Source organism: Triturus cristatus, unplaced genomic scaffold (genome assembly GCF_964204655.1).
Source record: "Triturus cristatus unplaced genomic scaffold, aTriCri1.1 SCAFFOLD_262, whole genome shotgun sequence".
In the NCBI taxonomy this organism is placed as follows: Eukaryota; Metazoa; Chordata; class Amphibia; order Caudata; family Salamandridae; genus Triturus; species Triturus cristatus.
The window spans coordinates 301655-317540 of record NW_028187334.1 but is presented as its reverse complement, the minus strand read 5'-3'; the positions used below and the strand labels follow the sequence as shown (position 1 = coordinate 317540).

The window sequence follows — 15886 nt, the reverse complement described above, 5'->3', positions numbered from 1 at the left end:
CCATGCAGGTGAGGTACTGAAAAGGAATGCCCTCAATTTATTTATCCTAGCATATGCACTTCCAACAGATCTTTGAACAATCTGTACAGAGCAGGACCTATGGAGAACTCTTTAGAACTTTGAGGCGAACAAAGAGAAAGTGCTATTCACCAGCCACTTGAACGGCTCAAAGCTGCTTTGAAATTGAGACAATAGCCACCTCTTGGCTGGCTAAAGCAATTTCAACAAGGGATCTCAAGTCACAACATAGGGTGGAGTATGCAAATTTAAGCAGCCCCTGATCAAAGCCCTAAGGAAATTGCTGTAAGTGTGCTGGAGTCCAGTTGTCTACCAGATGCATGGCATTCTTCCAAATTTGCAGGGCCCGTCTGGCCAGGGCATACAAGAGCATGACTCTTCCAGATGACCTCTTACATGGGTCCTATGCTCATTTGGTAAGGATTGCGCTTTGTCAGCAAGACGTTATAGAACCTAAATATATGAGAAACCCCATCTCTCTTGACAAGAGGAGAACGGAATAACGTGCCAAGTGAAGACCAACAGATGCAACTTCCATCAGATGTTAACCTGATAAAGGAGATTAAATCTCCAAAAGGCATGTCAGAAGTGGGATTCGAACCCACGCCTCCAAAGGAGACTGTGGCCTAAACACAGCGCCTTAGACCTCTCGGCCATCCTGACAGTATATGCTTTTAAGAAATGAATAAAAGTTACTCAGAAACGTCTACCTCAATGCAAGCCTGAAATAATTTAAACCTTCAAACACAAGGTGCAACTTTATGCACAGGACAATAAACACAGAAGAACACATACGAAAGCACTTTATTTCCCAGGTATACAGTTTTCATGCTTTTAGAACACCACATACCTCTCACCAGCTATTTAGGGTCCTGTATCCGACTCACAACATTTCCTTGCCTGCGACCTCTCTCTCTACACAAACAACTACAGCACAGGAAGTAGGAAGGCAATAGGTGGGGCAGTTTATGCAAATTTATGCTGCCAATGTGCCTTGCAGATTCATGCAGGATTTCTAGATCCTTGCTGGATACAAGAGAGTAGGCCTTGTTCCAGATAAACTATCCCTAGCAGGGAAAGTCTGAGCACAGGCACTCTTTTGCTCTTTAGCCCCTGGCCTGGGACTCACCCTCACTTGCTGAGGCGTGAAATTCTGCATACCAACTTTGCACAGAAGGTATGTTTGTGGTTGTTTGGGGATGGGTGGGAGGTCAAGAGCAGGGAAAAGCAGGTCTCCTTCACTACTAGACTCCTCTTCTATGCCTCCCTGCCGTTCACTCACTCTGTCTTTGTTTCATTCTCTCCTTCCACAACACTCCTTCTCACTCACTCGCTCTATCACTTGTATTTTTGCCCTTGCTCTGCATTCTATAGCGGAAACATCTCTTGAATGAAGCATCTGAAAATGACGTGACATAAAATTTAAAACCTCCTTATTGGAAACCTAAAACATCACAAGACTTAATGTAACCCATTTCTTTCATAAAAAAGATTTTTAAAGTACCCCACAAAACAAATATAAAACACCACGAGTGCTAGAAGAATATTACATTAACGTTAAAGATAGAATAGGGCAAATGCATTTGGAGTTGAAACTGAAGTTTGGTACTTATTCAGATATTATTTACATTGCCAATTTTTAGCTGAGATTCTAAAGGAACTGAGAGAGAAAATGGAATTCAAGTTTTGTCAGAAGTGGGATTCGAACCCACGCCTCCAGGAGAGACTGCGGCCTTAACGCAGCGCCTTAGACCACTCGGCCATCCTGACCCCATGCTGCTTTTTCATCTAAAGGGTGAGAAAGATATTAGGAACCAAAAAATGCACAGAGCTGAGGCCAATAGTGGCTAGAGCAAGAAAAAAACTCACTGCACTCTTCCAAGAAGACAATCCTATAAGCCACTGCGAGGGAAATGATCATATTTCTCAAGAAAATAATTAGAGTAAACACAGGACTGTCAGAAGTGGGATTTGAACCCACGCCTCCAGAGGAGACTGCGACCTGAACGCAGCGCCTTAGACCACTCGGCCATCCTGACTTTCTTTCCCAGCATCTTCCAGAGGCCAGACAGCCATGCAGGTGAGGTACTGAAAAGGAATGCCCTCAATTTATTTATCCTATTATATGCACTTCCAACAGATCTTTGAACAATCTGTACAGAGCAGGACCTATGGAGAACTCTTTAGAACTTTGAGGCGAACAAAGAGAAAGTGCTATTCACCAGCCACTTGAACGGCTCAAAGCTGCTTTGAAATTGAGACAATAGCCACCTCTTGGCTGGCTAAAGCAATTTCAACAAGGGATCTCAAAGTCACAACATAGGGTGGAGTATGCAAATTTAAGCAGCCCCTGATCAAAGCCCTAAGGAAATTGCTGTAAGTGTGCTGGAGTCCAGTTGTCTACCAGATGCATGGCATTCTTCCAAATTTGCAGGGCCCGTCTGGCCAGTGCATACAAGAGCATGACTCTTCCAGATGACCTCTTACATGGGTCCTATGCTCATTTGGTAAGGATTGCGCTTTGTCAGCAAGACGTTATAGAACCTAAATATATGAGAAACCCCATCTCTCTTGACAAGAGGAGAACGGAATAACGTGCGAAGTGAAGACCAACAGATGCAACTTCCATCAGATGTTAACCTGATAAAGGAGATTAAATCTCCAAAAGGCATGTCAGAAGTGGGATTCGAACACACGCCTCCAAAGGAGACTGTGGTCTAAACACAGCGCCTTAGACCTCTCGGCCATCCTGACAGTATAGGCTTTTAAGAAATGAATAAAAGTTACTCAGAAACGTCTACCTCCATGCAAGCCTGAAATAATTTAAACCTTCAAACACAAGGTGCAACTTTATGCACAGGACAATAAACACAGAAGAACACATACGAAAGCACTTTATTTCACAGGTATACAGTTTTCATGCTTTTAGAACACCACATACCTCTCACCAGCTATTTAGGGTCCTGTATCCGACTCACAACATTTCCTTGCCTGCGACCTCTCTCTCTACACAAACAACTACAGCACAGGAAGTAGGAAGGCAATAGGTGGGGCAGTTTATGCAAATTTATGCTGCCAATGTGCCTTGCAGATTCATGCAGGATTTCTAGATCCTTGCTGGATACAAGAGAGTAGGCCTTGTTCCAGATAAACTATCCCTAGCAGGGAAAGTCTGAGCACAGGCACTCTTTTGCTCTTTAGCCCCTGGCCTGGGACTCACCCTCACTTGCTGAGGCGTGAAATTCTGCATACCAACTTTGCACAGAAGGTATGTTTGTGGTTGTTTGGGGATGGGTGGGAGGTCAAGAGCAGGGAAAAGCAGGTCTCCTTCACTACTAGACTCCTCTTCTATGCCTCCCTGCCATTCACTCACTCTGTCTTTGTTTCATTCTCTCCTTCCACAACACTCCTTCTCACTCACTCGCTCTATCACTTGTATTTTTGCCCTTGCTCTGCATTCTATAGTGGAAACATCTCTTGAATGAAGCATCTGAAAATGACGTGACATAAAATTTAAAACCTCCTTATTGGAAACCTAAAACATCACAAGACTTAATGTAACCCATTTCTTTCATAAAAAAGATTTTTAAAGTACCCCACAAAAGAAATATAAAACACCACGAGTGCTAGAAGAATATTACATTAACGTTAAAGATAGAATAGGGCAAATGCATTTGCAGTTGAAACTGAAGTTTGGTACTTATTCAGATATTATTTACATTGCCAATTTTTGGCTGAGATTCTAAAGGAACTGAGAGAGAAAATGGAATTCAAGTTTTGTCAGAAGTGGGATTTGAACCAACGCCTCCAGGAGAGACTGCGGCCTTAACGCAGCGCCTTAGACCACTCGGCCATCCTCACCCCATGCTGCTTTTTCATCTAAAGGGTGAGAAAGATATTAGGAACCAAAAAATGCACAGAGCTTAGGCCAATAGTGGCTAGAGCAAGAAAAAAACTCACTGCACTCTTCCAAGAAGACAATCCTATAAGCCACTGCGAGGGAAATGATCATATTTCTCAAGAAAATAATTAGAGTAAACACAGGACTGTCAGAAGTGGGATTTGAACCCACGCCTCCAGAGGAGACTGCGACCTGAACGCAGCGCCTTAGACCACTCGGCCATCCTGACTTGCTTTCCCAGTATCTTCCAGAGGCCAGACAGCCATGCAGGTGAGGTACTGAAAAGGAATGCCCTCAATTTATTTATCCTAGCATATGCACTTCCAACAGATCTTTGAACAATCTGTACAGAGCAGGACCTATGGAGAACTCTTTAGAACTTTGAGGCGAACAAAGAGAAAGTGCTATTCACCAGCCACTTGAACGGCTCAAAGCTGCTTTGAAATTGAGACAATAGCCACCTCTTGGCTGGCTAAAGCAATTTCAACAAGGGATCTCAAAGTCACAACATAGGGTGGAGTATGCAAATTTAAGCAGCCCCTGATCAAAGCCCTAAGGAAATTGCTGTAAGTGTGCTGGAGTCCAGTTGTCTACCAGATGCATGGCATTCTTCCAAATTTGCAGGGCCCGTCTGGCCAGGGCATACAAGAGCATGACTCTTCCAGATGACCTCTTACATGGGTCCTATGCTCATTTGGTAAGGATTGCGCTTTGTCAGCAAGACGTTATAGAACCTAAATATATGAGAAACCCCATCTCTCTTGACAAGAGGAGAACGGAATAACGTGCCAAGTGAAGACCAACAGATGCAACTTCCATCAGATGTTAACCTGATAAAGGAGATTAAATCTCCAAAAGGCATGTCAGAAGTGGGATTCGAACCCACGCCTCCAAAGGAGACTGTGGCCTAAACACAGCGCCTTAGACCTCTCGGCCATCCTGACAGTATAGGCTTTTAAGAAATGAATAAAAGTTACTCAGAAACGTCTACCTCCATGCAAGCCTGAAATAATTTAAACCTTCAAACACAAGGTGCAACTTTATGCACAGGACAATAAACACAGAAGAACACATACGAAAGCACTTTATTTCACAGGTATACAGTTTTCATGCTTTTAGAACACCACATACCTCTCACCAGCTATTTAGGGTCCTGTATCCGACTCACAACATTTCCTTGCCTGCGACCTCTCTCTCTACACAAACAACTACAGCACAGGAAGTAGGAAGGCAATAGGTGGGGCAGTTTATGCAAATTTATGCTGCCAATGTGCCTAGCAGATTCATGCAGGATTTCTAGATCCTTGCTGGATACAAGAGAGTAGGCCTTGTTCCAGATAAACTATCCCTAGCAGGGAAAGTCTGAGCACAGGCACTCTTTTGCTCTTTAGCCCCTGGCCTGGGACTCACCCTCACTTGCTGAGGCGTGAAATTCTGCATACCAACTTTTCACAGAAGGTATGTTTGTGGTTGTTTGGGGATGGGTGGGAGGTCAAGAGCAGTGAAAAGCAGGTCTCCTTCACTACTAGACTACTCTTCTATGCCTCCCTGCCGTTCACTCACTCTGTCTTTGTTTCATTCTCTCCTTCCACAACACTTCTTCTCACTCACTCGCTCTATCACTTGTATTTTTGCCCTTACTCTGCATTCTATAGTGGAAACATCTCTTGAATGAAGCATCTGAAAATGACGTGACATAAAATTTAAAACCTCCTTATTGGAAACCTAAAACATCACAAGACTTAATGTAACCCATTTCTTTCATAAAAAAGATTTTTAAAGTACCCCACAAAACAAATATAAAACACCACGAGTGCTAGAAGAATATTACATTAACGTTAAAGATAGAATAGGGCAAATGCATTTGCAGTTGAAACTGAAGTTTGGTACTTATTCAGATATTATTTACATTGCCAATTTTTAGCTGAGAATCTAAAGGAACTGAGAGAGAAAATGGAATTCAAGTTTTGTCAGAAGTGGGATTCGAACCCACGCCTCCAGGAGAGACTGCGGCCTTAACGCAGCGCCTTAGACCACTCGGCCATCCTGACCCCATGCTGCTTTTTCATCTAAAGGGTGAGAAAGATATTAGGAACCAAAAAATGCACATAGCTGAGGCCAATAGTGGCTAGAGCAAGAAAAAAACTCACTGCACTCTTCCAAGAAGACAATCCTATAAGCCACTGCGAGGGAAATGATCATATTTCTCAAGAAAATAATTAGAGTCAACACAGGACTGTCAGAAGTGGGATTTGAACCCACGCCTCCAGAGGAGACTGCGACCTGAACGCAGCGCCTTAGACCACTCGGCCATCCTGACTTTCTTTCCCAGCATCTTCCAGAGGCCAGACAGCCATGCAGGTGAGGTACTGAAAAGGAATGCCCTCAATTTATTTATCCTATTATATGCACTTCCAACAGATCTTTGAACAATCTGTACAGAGCAGGACCTATGGAGAAATCTTTAGAACTTTGAGGCGAACAAAGAGAAAGTGCTATTCACCAGCCACTTGAACGGCTCAAAGCTGCTTTGAAATTGAGACAATAGCCACCTCTTGGCTGGCTAAAGCAATTTCAACAAGGGATCTCAAAGTCACAACATAGGGTGGAGTATGCAAATTTAAGCAGCCCCTGATCAAAGCCCTGAGGAAATTGCTGTAAGTGTGCTGGAGTCCAGTTGTCTACCAGATGAATGGCATTCTTCCAAATTTGCAGGGCCCGTCTGGCCAGGGCATACAAGAGCATGACTCTTCCAGATGACCTCTTACATGGGTCCTATGCTCATTTGGTAAGGATTGCGCTTTGTCAGCAAGACGTTATAGAACCTAAATATATGAGAAACCCCATCTCTCTTGACAAGAGGAGAACGGAATAACGTGCCAAGTGAAGACCAACAGATGCAACTTCCATCAGATGTTAACCTGATAAAGGAGATTAAATCTCCAAAAGGCATGTCAGAAGAGGGATTCGAACCCACGCCTCCAAAGGAGACTGTGGCCTAAACACAGCGCCTTAGACCTCTCGGCCATCCTGACAGTATATGCTTTTAAGAAATGAATAAAAGTTACTCAGAAACGTCTACCTCAATGCAAGCCTGAAATAATTTAAACCTTCAAACACAAGGTGCAACTTTATGCACAGGACAATAAACACAGAAGAACACATACGAAAGCACTTTATTTCACAGGTATACAGTTTTCATGCTTTTAGAACACCACATACCTCTCACCAGCTATTTAGGGTCCTGTATCCGACTCACAACATTTCCTTGCCTGCGACCTCTCTCTCTACACAAACAACTACAGCACAGGAAGGAGGAAGGCAATAGGTGGGGCAGTTTATGCAAATTTATGCTGCCAATGTGCCTTGCAGATTCATGCAGGATTTCTAGATCCTTGCTGGATACAAGAGAGTAGGCCTTGTTCCAGATAAACTATCCCTAGCAGGGAAAGTCTGAGCACAGGCACTCTTTTGCTCTTTAGCCCCTGGCCTGGGACTCACCCTCACTTGCTGAGGCGTGAAATTCTGCATACCAACTTTGCACAGAAGGTATGTTTGTGGTTGTTTGGGGATGGGTGGGAGGTCAAGAGCAGGGAAAAGCAGGTCTCCTTCACTACTAGACTCCTCTTCTATGCCTCCCTGCCATTCACTCACTCTGTCTTTGTTTCATTCTCTCCTTCCACAACACTCCTTCTCACTCACTCGCTCTATCACTTGTATTTTTGCCCTTGCTCTGCATTCTATAGTGGAAACATCTCTTGAATGAAGCATCTGAAAATGACGTGACATAAAATTTAAAACCTCCTTATTGGAAACCTAAAACATCACAAGACTTAATGTAACCCATTTCTTTCATAAAAAAGATTTTTAAAGTACCCCACAAAACAAATATAAAACACCACGAGTGCTAGAAGAATATTACATTAACGTTAAAGATAGAATAGGGCAAATGCATTTGCAGTTGAAACTGAAGTTTGGTACTTTTTCAGATATTATTTACATTGCCAATTTTTAGCTGAGATTCTAAAGGAACTGAGAGAGAAAATGGAATTCAAGTTTTGTCAGAAGTGGGATTCGAACCCACGCCTCCAGGAGAGACTGCGGCCTTAGCGCAGCGCCTTAGACCACTCGGCCATCCTGACCCCATGCTGCTTTTTCATCTAAAGGGTGAGAAAGATATTAGGAACCAAAAAATGCACATAGCTGAGGCCAATAGTGGCTAGAGCAAGAAAAAAACTCACTGCACTCTTCCAAGAAGACAATCCTATAAGCCACTGCGAGGGAAATGATCATATTTCTCAAGAAAATAATTAGAGTCAACACAGGACTGTCAGAAGTGGGATTTGAACCCACGCCTCCAGAGGAGACTGCGACCTGAACGCAGCGCCTTAGACCACTCGGCCATCCTGACTTTCTTTCCCAGCATCTTCCAGAGGCCAGACAGCCATGCAGGTGAGGTACTGAAAAGGAATGCCCTCAATTTATTTATCCTATTATATGCACTTCCAACAGATCTTTGAACAATCTGTACAGAGCAGGACCTATGGAGAACTCTTTAGAACTTTGAGGCGAACAAAGAGAAAGTGCTATTCACCAGCCACTTGAACGGCTCAAAGCTGCTTTGAAATTGAGACAATAGCCACCTCTTGGCTGGCTAAAGCAATTTCAACAAGGGATCTCAAAGTCACAACATAGGGTGGAGTATGCAAATTTAAGCAGCCCCTGATCACAGCCCTAAGGAAATTGCTGTAAGTGTGCTGGAGTCCAGTTGTCTACCAGATGCATGGCATTCTTCCAAATTTGCAGGGCCCGTCTGGCCAGGGCATACAAGAGCATGACTCTTCCAGATGACCTCTTACATGGGTCCTATGCTCATTTGGTAAGGATTGCGCTTTGTCAGCAAGACGTTATAGAACCTAAATATATGAGAAACCCCATCTCTCTTGACAAGAGGAGAACGGAATAACGTGCCAAGTGAAGACCAACAGATGCAACTTCCATCAGATGTTAACCTGATAAAGGAGATTAAATCTCCAAAAGGCATGTCAGAAGTGGGATTCGAACCCACGCCTCCAAAGGAGACTGTGGCCTAAACACAGCGCCTTAGACCTCTCGGCCATCCTGACAGTATAGGCTTTTAAGAAATGAATAAAAGTTACTCAGAAACGTCTACCTCCATGCAAGCCTGAAATAATTTAAACCTTCAAACACAAGGTGCAACTTTATGCACAGGACAATAAACACAGAAGAACACATACGAAAGCACTTTATTTCACAGGTATACAGTTTTCATGCTTTTAGAACACCACATACCTCTCACCAGCTATTTAGGGTCCTGTATCCGACTCACAACATTTCCTTGCCTGCGACCTCTCTCTCTACACAAACAACTACAGCACAGGAAGTAGGAAGGCAATAGGTGGGGCAGTTTATGCAAATTTATGCTGCCAATGTGCCTAGCAGATTCATGCAGGATTTCTAGATCCTTGCTGGATACAAGAGAGTAGGCCTTGTTCCAGATAAACTATCCCTAGCAGGGAAAGTCTGAGCACAGGCACTCTTTTGCTCTTTAGCCCCTGGCCTGGGACTCACCCTCACTTGCTGAGGCGTGAAATTCTGCATACCAACTTTGCACAGAAGGTATGTTTGTGGTTGTTTGGGGATGGGTGGGAGGTCAAGAGCAGGGAAAAGCAGGTCTCCTTCACTACTAGACTACTCTTCTATGCCTCCCTGCCGTTCACTCACTCTGTCTTTGTTTCATTCTCTCCTTCCACAACACTCCTTCTCACTCACTCGCTCTATCACTTGTATTTTTGCCCTTGCTCTGCATTCTATAGTGGAAACATCTCTTGAATGAAGCATCTGAAAATGACGTGACATAAAATTTAAAACCTCCTTATTGGAAACCTAAAACATCACAAGACTTAATGTAACCCATTTCTTTCATAAAAAAGATTTTTAAAGTACCCCACAAAAGAAATATAAAACACCACGAGTGCTAGAAGAATATTACATTAACGTTAAAGATAGAATAGGGCAAATGCATTTGCAGTTGAAACTGAAGTTTGGTACTTATTCAGATATTATTTACATTGCCAATTTTTGGCTGAGATTCTAAAGGAACTGAGAGAGAAAATGGAATTCAAGTTTTGTCAGAAGTGGGATTTGAACCAACGCCTCCAGGAGAGACTGCGGCCTTAACGCAGCGCCTTAGACCACTCGGCCATCCTGACCCCATGCTGCTTTTTCATCTAAAGGGTGAGAAAGATATTAGGAACCAAAAAATGCACAGAGCTTAGGCCAATAGTGGCTAGAGCAAGAAAAAAACTCACTGCACTCTTCCAAGAAGACAATCCTATAAGCCACTGCGAGGGAAATGATCATATTTCTCAAGAAAATAATTAGAGTAAACACAGGACTGTCAGAAGTGGGATTTGAACCCACGCCTCCAGAGGAGACTGTGACCTGAACGCAGCGCCTTAGACCACTCGGCCATCCTGACTTGCTTTCCCAGTATCTTCCAGAGGCCAGACAGCCATGCAGGTGAGGTACTGAAAAGGAATGCCCTCAATTTATTTATCCTAGCATATGCACTTCCAACAGATCTTTGAACAATCTGTACAGAGCAGGACCTATGGAGAACTCTTTAGAACTTTGAGGCGAACAAAGAGAAAGTGCTATTCACCAGCCACTTGAACGGCTCAAAGCTGCTTTGAAATTGAGACAATAGCCACCTCTTGGCTGGCTAAAGCAATTTCAACAAGGGATCTCAAAGTCACAACATAGGGTGGAGTATGCAAATTTAAGCAGCCCCTGATCAAAGCCCTAAGGAAATTGCTGTAAGTGTGCTGGAGTCCAGTTGTCTACCAGATGCATGGCATTCTTCCAAATTTGCAGGGCCCGTCTGGCCAGGGCATACAAGAGCATGACTCTTCCAGATGACCTCTTACATGGGTCCTATGCTCATTTGGTAAGGATTGCGCTTTGTCAGCAAGACGTTATAGAACCTAAATATATGAGAAACCCCATCTCTCTTGACAAGAGGAGAACGGAATAACGTGCCAAGTGAAGACCAACAGATGCAACTTCCATCAGATGTTAACCTGATAAAGGAGATTAAATCTCCAAAAGGCATGTCAGAAGTGGGATTCGAACCCACGCCTCCAAAGGAGACTGTGGCCTAAACACAGCGCCTTAGACCTCTCGGCCATCCTGACAGTATAGGCTTTTAAGAAATGAATAAAAGTTACTCAGAAACGTCTACCTCCATGCAAGCCTGAAATAATTTAAACCTTCAAACACAAGGTGCAACTTTATGCACAGGACAATAAACACAGAACACATACGAAAGCACTTTATTTCACAGGTATACAGTTTTCATGCTTTTAGAACACCACATACCTCTCACCAGCTATTTAGGGTCCTGTATCCGACTCACAACATTTCCTTGCCTGCGACCTCTCTCTCTACACAAACAACTACAGCACAGGAAGTAGGAAGGCAATAGGTGGGGCAGTTTATGCAAATTTATGCTGCCAATGTGCCTAGCAGATTCATGCAGGATTTCTAGATCCTTGCTGGATACAAGAGAGTAGGCCTTGTTCCAGATAAACTATCCCTAGCAGGGAAAGTCTGAGCACAGGCACTCTTTTGCTCTTTAGCCCCTGGCCTGGGACTCACCCTCACTTGCTGAGGCGTGAAATTCTGCATACCAACTTTTCACAGAAGGTATGTTTGTGGTTGTTTGGGGATGGGTGGGAGGTCAAGAGCAGTGAAAAGCAGGTCTCCTTCACTACTAGACTACTCTTCTATGCCTCCCTGCCGTTCACTCACTCTGTCTTTGTTTCATTCTCTCCTTCCACAACACTCCTTCTCACTCACTCGCTCTATCACTTGTATTTTTGCCCTTGCTCTGCATTCTATAGTGGAAACATCTCTTGAATGAAGCATCTGAAAATGACGTGACATAAAATTTAAAACCTCCTTATTGGAAACCTAAAACATCACAAGACTTAATGTAACCCATTTCTTTCATAAAAAAGATTTTTAAAGTACCCCACAAAACAAATATAAAACACCATGAGTGCTAGAAGAATATTACATTAACGTTAAAGATAGAATAGGGCAAATGCATTTGCAGTTGAAACTGAAGTTTGGTACTTATTCAGATATTATTTACATTGCCAATTTTTAGCTGAGAATCTAAAGGAACTGAGAGAGAAAATGGAATTCAAGTTTTGTCAGAAGTGGGATACGAACCCACGCCTCCAGGAGAGACTGCGGCCTTAACGCAGCGCCTTAGACCACTTGGCCATCCTGACCCCATGCTGCATTTTCATCTAAAGGGTGAGAAAGATATTAGGAACCAAAAAATGCACAGAGCTTAGGCCAATAGTGGCTAGAGCAAGAAAAAAACTCACTGCACTCTTCCAAGAAGACAATCCTATAAGCCACTGCGAGGGAAATGATCATATTTCTCAAGAAAAAAATTAGAGTAAACAGAGGACTGTCAGAAGTGGGATTTGAACCCACGCCTCCAGAGGAGACTGCGACCTGAACGCAGCGCCTTAGACCACTCGGCCATCCTGACTTGCTTTCACAGCATCTTCCAGAGGCCAGACAGCCATGCAGGTGAGGTACTGAAAAGGAATGCCCTCAATTTATTTATCCTATTATATGCACTTCCAACAGATCTTTGAACAATCTGTACAGAGCAGGACCTATGGAGAACTCTTTAGAACTTTGAGGCGAACAAAGAGAAAGTGCTATTCACCAGCCACTTGAACGGCTCAAAGCTGCTTTGAAATTGAGACAATAGCCACCTCTTGGCTGGCTAAAGCAATTTCAACAAGGGATCTCAAAGTCACAACATAGGGTGGAGTATGCAAATTTAAGCAGCCCCTGATCAAAGCCCTGAGGAAATTGCTGTAAGTGTGCTGGAGTCCAGTTGTCTACCAGATGAATGGCATTCTTCCAAATTTGCTGGGCCCGTCTGGCCAGGGCATACAAGAGCATGACTCTTCCAGATGACCTCTTACATGGGTCCTATGCTCATTTGGTAAGGATTGCGCTTTGTCAGCAAGACGTTATAGAACCTAAATATATGAGAAACCCCATCTCTCTTGACAAGAGGAGAACGGAATAACGTGCCAAGTGAAGACCAACAGATGCAACTTCCATCAGATGTTAACCTGATAAAGGAGATTAAATCTCCAAAAGGCATGTCAGAAGTGGGATTCGAACCCACGCCTCCAAAGGAGACTGTGGCCTAAACACAGCGCCTTAGACCTCTCGGCCATCCTGACAGTATATGCTTTTAAGAAATGAATAAAAGTTACTCAGAAACGTCTACCTCAATGCAAGCCTGAAATAATTTAAACCTTCAAACACAAGGTGCAACTTTATGCACAGGACAATAAACACAGAAGAACACATACGAAAGCACTTTATTTCACAGGTATACAGTTTTCATGCTTTTAGAACACCACATACCTCTCACCAGCTATTTAGGGTCCTGTATCCGACTCACAACATTTCCTTGCCTGCGACCTCTCTCTCTACACAAACAACTACAGCACAGGAAGTAGGAAGGCAATAGGTGGGGCAGTTTATGCAAATTTATGCTGCCAATGTGCCTTGCAGATTCATGCAGGATTTCTAGATCCTTGCTGGATACAAGAGAGTAGGCCTTGTTCCAGATAAACTATCCCTAGCAGGGAAAGTCTGAGCACAGGCACTCTTTTGCTCTTTAGCCCCTGGCCTGGGACTCACCCTCACTTGCTGAGGCGTGAAATTCTGCATACCAACTTTGCACAGAAGGTATGTTTGTGGTTGTTTGGGGATGGGTGGGAGGTCAAGAGCAGGGAAAAGCAGGTCTCCTTCACTACTAGACTCCTCTTCTATGCCTCCCTGCCATTCACTCACTCTGTCTTTGTTTCATTCTCTCCTTCCACAACACTCCTTCTCACTCACTCGCTCTATCACTTGTATTTTTGCCCTTGCTCTGCATTCTATAGTGGAAACATCTCTTGAATGAAGCATCTGAAAATGACGTGACATAAAATTTAAAACCTCCTTATTGGAAACCTAAAACATCACAAGACTTAATGTAACCCATTTCTTTCATAAAAAAGATTTTTAAAGTACCCCACAAAACAAATATAAAACACCACGAGTGCTAGAAGAATATTACATTAACGTTAAAGATAGAATAGGGCAAATGCATTTGCAGTTGAAACTGAAGTTTGGTACTTATTCAGATATTATTTACATTGCCAATTTTTAGCTGAGATTCTAAAGGAACTGAGAGAGAAAATGGAATTCAAGTTTTGTCAGAAGTGGGATTCGAACCCACGTCTCCAGGAGAGACTGCGGCCTTAACGCAGCGCCTTAGACCACTCGGCCATCCTGACCCCATGCTGCTTTTTCATCTAAAGGGTGAGAAAGATATTAGGAACCAAAAAATGCACATAGCTGAGGCCAATAGTGGCTAGAGCAAGAAAAAAACTCACTGCACTCTTCCAAGAAGACAATCCTATAAGCCACTGCGAGGGAAATGATCATATTTCTCAAGAAAATAATTAGAGTCAACACAGGACTGTCAGAAGTGGGATTTGAACCCACGCCTCCAGAGGAGACTGCGACCTGAACGCAGCGCCTTAGACCACTCGGCCATCCTGACTTTCTTTCCCAGCATCTTCCAGAGGCCAGACAGCCATGCAGGTGAGGTACTGAAAAGGAATGCCCTCAATTTATTTATCCTATTATATGCACTTCCAACAGATCTTTGAACAATCTGTACAGAGCAGGACCTATAGAGAACTCTTTAGAACTTTGAGGCGAACAAAGAGAAAGTGCTATTCACCAGCCACTTGAACGGCTCAAAGCTGCTTTGAAATTGAGACAATAGCCACCTCTTGGCTGGCTAAAGCAATTTCAACAAGGGATCTCAAAGTCACAACATAGGGTGGAGTATGCAAATTTAAGCAGCCCCTGATCAAAGCCCTGAGGAAATTGCTGTAAGTGTGCTGGAGTCCAGTTGTCTACCAGATGAATGGCATTCTTCCAAATTTGCTGGGCCCGTCTGGCCAGGGCATACAAGAGCATGACTCTTCCAGATGACCTCTTACATGGGTCCTATGCTCATTTGGTAAGGATTGCGCTTTGTCAGCAAGACGTTATAGAACCTAAATATATGAGAAACCCCATCTCTCTTGACAAGAGGAGAACGGAATAACGTGCCAAGTGAAGACCAACAGATGCAACTTCCATCAGATGTTAACCTGATAAAGGAGATTAAATCTCCAAAAGGCATGTCAGAAGTGGGATTCGAACCCACGCCTCCAAAGGAGACTGTGCCCTAAACACAGCGCCTTAGACCTCTCGGCCATCCTGACAGTATATGCTTTTAAGAAATGAATAAAAGTTACTCAGAAACGTCTACCTCAATGCAAGCCTGAAATAATTTAAACCTTCAAACACAAGGTGCAACTTTATGCACAGGACAATAAACACAGAAGAACACATACGAAAGCACTTTATTTCACAGGTATACAGTTTTCATGCTTTTAGAACACCACATACCTCTCACCAGCTATTTAGGGTCCTGTATCCGACTCACAACATTTCCTTGCCTGCGACCTCTCTCTCTACACAAACAACTACAGCACAGGAAGGAGGAAGGCAATAGGTGGGGCAGTTTATGCAAATTTATGCTGCCAATGTGCCTTGCAGATTCATGCAGGATTTCTAGATCCTTGCTGGATACAAGAGAGTAGGCCTTGTTCCAGATAAACTATCCCTAGCAGGGAAAGTCTGAGCACAGGCACTCTTTTGCTCTTTAGCCCCTGGCCTGGGACTCACCCTCACTTGCTGAGGCGTGAAATTCTGCATACCAACTTTGCACAGAAGGTATGTTTGTGGTTGTTTGGGGATGGGTGGGAGGTCAAGAGCAGGGAAAAGCAGGTC

At 43.6% G+C, this 15886-nt stretch overlaps 16 non-coding genes across 16 annotated transcripts; all 16 read right to left on the bottom strand.

The window, feature by feature from the left end:
* Positions 1-598: 598 nt before the first annotated feature.
* On the bottom strand, positions 599-681 carry TRNAL-UAG (transfer RNA leucine (anticodon UAG)). Its single transcript has one exon. It is a non-coding gene; the product is annotated as a tRNA-Leu (tRNA).
* A 1024-nt stretch (positions 682-1705) lies between these two features.
* On the bottom strand, positions 1706-1788 carry TRNAL-AAG (transfer RNA leucine (anticodon AAG)). Its single transcript has one exon. It is a non-coding gene; the product is annotated as a tRNA-Leu (tRNA).
* A 186-nt stretch (positions 1789-1974) lies between these two features.
* TRNAL-CAG (transfer RNA leucine (anticodon CAG)) lies at positions 1975-2057 on the bottom strand. Its single transcript has one exon. It is a non-coding gene; the product is annotated as a tRNA-Leu (tRNA).
* Positions 2058-4065: 2008 nt separating this feature from the next.
* On the bottom strand, positions 4066-4148 carry TRNAL-CAG (transfer RNA leucine (anticodon CAG)). The gene has a single exon. It is a non-coding gene; the product is annotated as a tRNA-Leu (tRNA).
* Positions 4149-4780: 632 nt separating this feature from the next.
* Positions 4781-4863, bottom strand: TRNAL-UAG (transfer RNA leucine (anticodon UAG)). Its single transcript has one exon. It is a non-coding gene; the product is annotated as a tRNA-Leu (tRNA).
* Positions 4864-5887: 1024 nt separating this feature from the next.
* Positions 5888-5970, bottom strand: TRNAL-AAG (transfer RNA leucine (anticodon AAG)). The gene has a single exon. It is a non-coding gene; the product is annotated as a tRNA-Leu (tRNA).
* A 186-nt stretch (positions 5971-6156) lies between these two features.
* On the bottom strand, positions 6157-6239 carry TRNAL-CAG (transfer RNA leucine (anticodon CAG)). The gene has a single exon. It is a non-coding gene; the product is annotated as a tRNA-Leu (tRNA).
* Positions 6240-7978: 1739 nt separating this feature from the next.
* TRNAL-AAG (transfer RNA leucine (anticodon AAG)) lies at positions 7979-8061 on the bottom strand. The gene has a single exon. It is a non-coding gene; the product is annotated as a tRNA-Leu (tRNA).
* Positions 8062-8247: 186 nt separating this feature from the next.
* Positions 8248-8330, bottom strand: TRNAL-CAG (transfer RNA leucine (anticodon CAG)). The gene has a single exon. It is a non-coding gene; the product is annotated as a tRNA-Leu (tRNA).
* A 632-nt stretch (positions 8331-8962) lies between these two features.
* On the bottom strand, positions 8963-9045 carry TRNAL-UAG (transfer RNA leucine (anticodon UAG)). The gene has a single exon. It is a non-coding gene; the product is annotated as a tRNA-Leu (tRNA).
* Positions 9046-11053: 2008 nt separating this feature from the next.
* TRNAL-UAG (transfer RNA leucine (anticodon UAG)) lies at positions 11054-11136 on the bottom strand. The gene has a single exon. It is a non-coding gene; the product is annotated as a tRNA-Leu (tRNA).
* Positions 11137-12426: 1290 nt separating this feature from the next.
* Positions 12427-12509, bottom strand: TRNAL-CAG (transfer RNA leucine (anticodon CAG)). The gene has a single exon. It is a non-coding gene; the product is annotated as a tRNA-Leu (tRNA).
* A 632-nt stretch (positions 12510-13141) lies between these two features.
* TRNAL-UAG (transfer RNA leucine (anticodon UAG)) lies at positions 13142-13224 on the bottom strand. The gene has a single exon. It is a non-coding gene; the product is annotated as a tRNA-Leu (tRNA).
* Positions 13225-14248: 1024 nt separating this feature from the next.
* Positions 14249-14331, bottom strand: TRNAL-AAG (transfer RNA leucine (anticodon AAG)). The gene has a single exon. It is a non-coding gene; the product is annotated as a tRNA-Leu (tRNA).
* A 186-nt stretch (positions 14332-14517) lies between these two features.
* On the bottom strand, positions 14518-14600 carry TRNAL-CAG (transfer RNA leucine (anticodon CAG)). The gene has a single exon. It is a non-coding gene; the product is annotated as a tRNA-Leu (tRNA).
* A 632-nt stretch (positions 14601-15232) lies between these two features.
* On the bottom strand, positions 15233-15315 carry TRNAL-UAG (transfer RNA leucine (anticodon UAG)). Its single transcript has one exon. It is a non-coding gene; the product is annotated as a tRNA-Leu (tRNA).
* Between the last annotated feature and the right edge of the window lie 571 nt (positions 15316-15886).